Source organism: Chenopodium quinoa, unplaced genomic scaffold (genome assembly GCF_001683475.1).
Source record: "Chenopodium quinoa cultivar QQ74 unplaced genomic scaffold, ASM168347v1, whole genome shotgun sequence".
In the NCBI taxonomy this organism is placed as follows: Eukaryota; Viridiplantae; Streptophyta; class Magnoliopsida; order Caryophyllales; family Amaranthaceae; genus Chenopodium; species Chenopodium quinoa.
The window spans coordinates 394,649-400,648 of record NW_018744874.1 but is presented as its reverse complement, the minus strand read 5'-3'; positions in this window follow the sequence as shown (position 1 = coordinate 400,648).

The window sequence follows — 6,000 nt, the reverse complement described above, 5'->3', positions numbered from 1 at the left end:
GCCGACAGTTCCGATACAGATGATGCAGCGAAGGAAAATAGACGCCTGTTCTGATTCACAACTGATAGTGAGTCAGTACAATGGCGAATACGAAGCAACACATCCGGCCATGATCAAATATTTACAGGCGGTCCGACAAGCAGTCGGCTCCCTTGAGGATTTCCATCTGATCCAAGTACCGAGATCAGAAAACAACCAGGCAGATGCACTCTCGAAATTAGCATCATCCGCCTCCTCCGATACTCCTCGAACTGTGTTTTGGGAAGTAATGGAGAAGAGAAGCATCGAGGAAAATCCTATTGGAATTCTAGACAGAAGCTCAACCTGGATGGATTCAATCAGGGCATATCTGACAAACGGTACACTGCCGGATGATCCTCAACAGGCGGCATCACTGAAAAAACGAGCCTCCTGTTTTGAAATGATACAGGGGGAACTGCACAAGAGGGGGCACCTTCAACCCTTCTTAAAGTGTGTTACTCCTGAAAAGGGACGAGAGATACTAGATGATCTTCACTCTGGTTTCTGTGCTTCCCATATAGGTGGTAGGATGCTTGCTCAAAGGGCAAGGCGGCAGGGCTACTTTTGGCCTACTTTGGAAGCAGATGCAATGGAGATGGTGAAAAAATGTGACAAGTGCCAAAGGTTTGGCAAATTAATTCACCGTCCGGCTACTGACCTCACTACCATTCACAGCCCACTACCGTTTGCTAAGTGGGGCATGGACATTCTGGGTCCATATACGCCTGCTACAGGCGGCAGAAGGTATATACTTGTTGCCGTTGACTACTTCACTAAATGGGTAGAGGCGGAGGCTGTAAAGGGAATCAAGACGAAAGATGTAATTTCATTCATTTGGAAAAACGTCATCACTCGGTTCGGGGTTCCCATGTCTATGGTTTTTGATAATGGTCCCCAATTTGAGACGCCTGTTCTCAAAAGCTGGTTGGGAGACCAAGGAATTGGACATTACTTTGCATCTGTCGGCCGTCCACAAGCAAACGGCCAGGTAGAAGCCTTTAATAAAATCATCTCAGACGGTCTCAAGAAAAAAATTGAACGAGCAGGCGGCCTATGGGCAGATGAACTACCACATGTTCTTTGGGCCATTAGGACGACTGAAAAAGGGGCGACTGGAGAAACTCCATTCCTCCTAACTTATGGTGCAGAAGCTGTTCTTCCAATAGAACACTACGAGCCGACTCTTCGAGTAATGCTATATGACGAAGAGGCAAACTGGGAAGCTATGCGCCTGGCATTAGACTCACTTCCTGAAAAGAGGGGCAATGCTGTTTTGCGCCATGAAATCTACCGCCTGAGAATGACTAGATCATACAACAAAAAAGTGCACAGGCGTCCACTCAAAGTAGGGGACTTTGTACTTAGAAAAATGGAAGCAGTTGGTAGGGCTAACGAGTCTGGCAAACTAACTCCCAACTGGGAAGGACCCTACCGAATCTATGCGGAAGTCAGGGACGGTACCTACCGTCTGGAAACACCAGACGGACAACCGTTGCCTCGAACTTGGAATGTAGATAACCTTAAGAAATATTTCTTTTGAATGATGTAAAGTAAAGAGCTACTTAATAAGTTGGCACTTACTATTCAATTTTGTATTACGAGGGGCATGCCGTCTGTACCTTTACAGTCGGCTACTCTCCATTGAGTTTCACTCTTTATCTTTACAGGGGCATGCCGTCTGTTCCATTACAGTCGGCTACTCTCCCTCGAGTATTTTACTCACAATACTTAGCTAAAAAGTTTAGGGCCTGGCCGATCCTGTAACTAACAGGCGGCTACCCTTCTTTTACTTAGCACATACGTTCACCAAGAACGTACCAAGGCCACTGGCCGAATGATCAGACCAGGCGCCTAGTCAACTGATCTAACTTTTAAAAAACTAATCCGACCTGTCCCAACATTATAGCAGGCGTCCGGCGGCATCCATTCGGATGAAATTCGTCGCAGAGAGCAGCTCCCTTTTGGGTGGAACATTGTTCTATAAACTAATTACACGGCACCTATACGACTGTCCCAAAGGGCAACCACGTAGCCGTTTTTGAGACAAGGATAACTCTATCACTAACCAAACCAGTGGTAGCAGTTGACATCTGAGTCAGATGACCGCCTGTATTACTTGGGATAAATGCAGGGGGTACCTATTGAGTTAATAGCCAACAAACATTGGCGAATCAAGGGGTCTAGCCGGCCTACGCCGCCTGGTACCTCTACTTCTCAAACAAAAGTGACGGCGACTGAGTAACTCCAAAGTTAACTCATAGTCACTCCTTCAAATTTGGTATGGAACCTAAAAAGTTTGAGTCGTCCGCCTGTTTTATACAAACAAGGGCACTCGAACCCCTATTCCTACTGGATAACCTATTGAGTAAATAGCCAACAAACATTGGTAAATCAAGGGGTCTAGCCGGCCTACGCCGCCTGATACCTTTACTACTCAATCAAGATTGTGACGAAGACTAAGTAACTCCTATGTTAACTTAATAGTCACTCAAACTTAGTACTGAGCCTAAAAGGTACGAGTCGTCCACTTGTTTTTAATAAACAAAGGCTCTCAACCAATACTCTTGCTAGGTTAACAAATAACAAATTAGAGGCCAACATTGGCAATAAAGGGAAACAACCGGTACCCGCCGCTTGTTTTCCTACTTAAATTCCTCGGCTACGTGGTAATTCTATTTACTTGGTCAAATTAAATAAAGAGTTCGAATACCGATTGATTAAATGGCCGACTGATCATCTATCCTGGAAACAGACAACCAGTCGTCCAGGGGCATAGGCGGCATACTTACTATTTGTACCTGTCTTAACGTTCGGCCATGCACAACAGTCTGTCTAGTGAGCAAATTTCAAATACTTAGACAAATTTGAACAAAAACAAAAATTTTGATTAAAATGAGCCGGCCATAAAAGACCAGCAGAATATTCAAAACCCCGGCCCCCTGGCCGGGTAATTACAAAGCAAACGGCACGCAGGCCGTGGAAAAAAAAAAAAAAAAAAAAAAAAAAAATATACTTAAAGCTTAAGAAGGGGGCAGTTCAGTATCAGCAGCAGCCGCCTGGTCAGCACTCTTCTTGCTGGACTCGGCCTTAGCTGCATCATTTTTTGATGCCTTACCCCCAAGTGGCACAAGCGCCACAACCGGCTCTTCCTCCTCCAACGCAACGTCCAACGCCTCTTCTTCAGCAGCCGCCAGGATCTGTTGATTATATATTTCCGAACACTGGCGGTACGTTCTTTCCCATGAGGCAAAGTCGGCACTGGGGAACAGTCGTTCCCAGGTCATGCGTTGGATTTGGGCGGAGTCTTCCACCATCTCCCGGACGAGCTCTTGTTTCTCTTGCTCGGCCTTGTCCGAGAGCTCTTGGGTAAGACTCTTCTCCTGGTTCACCAGGCGTTCTTTTACGTTAGCCAAAGATTTCTCCATGGCTTCGTAAGAGTGCATTTTCTGGCGAAGGGGTTTCAGCTCGGCTTTAAATTTGGTGACGGTCCCCTCCAGCTCGTCAACCTTCTTTTGGGCCGCCTCTAGCTGAGCCCGAACAGCGGCGGTCGCCTGCGCCTGATAATAAAGAAGATCAATGGTCAGTACTTCATTTTGGGCAATTTGAAACATTGCTTTATCACAGCTGGAGGCGGCCATAGCCTTTGCGGCCTTTACCTCTTTGTTTTTCCGATCAATCGGCTTGCGAAGGCTGTTGACTCGGAGCAGGGCCTAAGTACAAAGAAAAACAGGCGTCAGTTTCCAATCAAAAGGGTTAACAGGCGTCCTGGAACTTCAAAAGGGTATACCTCAGCTAGGATCCCCGAAATTCCATCGAGGTCAAGGGTGCCGGCACCCTTTACCGCCTCCCTGTCAGAGGGAGGAACTACTTTAACCATTGACTTGGCTACCTCAACCAAGTCAAGTCCCTGGGGGCCGGCTGCATTAAGCAAAAGGAAAAACAAGTTAGACCTAATCAAGAAGGAAGCAAGAGTGAGTTTTTACAAGCAAGTGTCCATACATCTAGGCGGCCCCGCCTGGGTTTTTGAGGAAGTGGCCGGCTGCTTCTCAGCCGCCACTGTTTTCCTGGAAGACCCAGGAGAGCTTGCAACAGTCGTTCTCCGGGCCTTGGGGTCCGGCTGTTGCGAGGAAGAAGCCCTTGGAGTGCCAGACTGAAAACAAAAAGAGTTAGTATATGCATAATACAACTTAAAGGGGAAGAGTTTTCAAAGCTTACCAAGGGTGCCTCCTTGCTGGGGGAGTCGGCGTACGACTGCTTCATTAGCGAAACCCGCAGCATGGCCGCCGCAGTCTTAGATGCTGTTATTTTACTCATGGCGTCGGCTGAAAGAAATAAACAGCAAAGTTAGTAAAAATCCCAAGTAAACAAGGCGTGAGAAAACAGAGTATTCGTCAGGCCGGCTACCTCTAGAGCACCGACTGCCGAGGCCACAGGCGGCCAAGAAGTACTCATCATAGAGCCACTTGAAGCTCGGGACGCAGTGTAGGGGTACTTGCTCTCGTACCCCTGAAGTAGAGTTCACCCTAGTCTCTACTTTGAAGAGTCCTTTGTCTAGGATCTCTCTTTTAGCCTTTGGGGGAACAGGCGGCATGCTGCGGCCGCCTGCAAGAAGAGGCGGATCCCTGTTCCACTTGTTAAAACGTTTGTTCAGCCCCGTGTCTGAACTCTCGATAATAAGGAAGGTGTTCCGCCAATCCTTCCATTTGTTTGCCTTACCTCTCGTCATGAGGTAACCCCTGTGGCTTGTTAGTTGATACCAGCCGGTACCTCCCGACTTAGGGGTCCGGCTGAGATAGTTCATGTGGGCGAAAGCCTCAAAACTTGGCTCCACCCCGTTCAGTTCGCACCCGGCCACATAGCCGAGTACGTTTACCCAAGAGTTGGGGGCTAACTGCCATAACCCCAGATCATACCCATCTAAAATCCGCTGAACAGCCGGATGTAATGGGAAGCGCAGACCAGCTTTGATGGCCGCCACATAGCAGCCAAAACAGCCGTCACCATAGCTGGTACCAGCCGGCCAGACGACAGTATCTTCTGGATCCGGCACAAACAGTAAATACTCCGGGCTCATTTTGTGGTTAGCAATAAAGCTCGCCACGTTGTCTCGCATGGTTGCGATCCGGCCCCGGGGCACCCTGCAGTAGTAGGGGGTGTTTTCCTCTCTGTAAGAGGCGGACGGCTCTGCCCAATTATCCCCCTTCTCCACTGCATGGGAACTTCTCGCCTCTTGTAGGCGGTTATGTTTTTCTTCTGAGTCAGAAGAACTATGGTCAGAAGAACTATGGTCAGAAGAGCTGGAATCGGACTCGTCCCCTGACGAGTCCGAAGAGGACGACTCCTCCCCTCTCCTAGAGGGGCCCGCCTCCTCTCCCTTAGAAGGAGCAGAAGGTAAATTAGACATGTCCACGGTTAGATGAGAAGGGAACACCTTGGTCCCTCTCTCAGAACTGTCAGCTTGACAGTCGCCTCGTTCCACATCTGGCGCCTGGTCAGATGTTTCGCTAAGGAGTACCCTTTGGGAGGAGCCGTCTGAGTTTGATATTCTAGCAGTCTTTTTTGTTCTGGCCATCACGTTCTGCATAGACACAGATTCAGTCGGACTTTGTATAAAGGGCAAAGATGGGTCCAGAAAAGGGCAGGCGGCACTCCTAGTCCTAGATTCAGCCGTCCCCGGTGACCGGCTGATCACTAACTTAGGGCGTGTCGTGTGCTTCCATGGTGCCATTTCAAAAAATAAAAAGAAAATTAAGAGTAAGAGAACTGAGTTACCTGAACGGATGACAGTTGATGAAGTCCTGAAAGTTCGGGTCAGTCGGCTTGTCAGAACAGGCGGTAGGCAGAAAAAGTCCGAAAATGTCAGAGCAAGTTCAGGGGTCCGAATGTTCTCGCAAAAATTCTCAAATGTGAAAATGACCGAAGTCAGCACTTCCTTTTATAGGCAAAATGAGAAGGCGAAGGGTCGCCTCCGAATTCAAA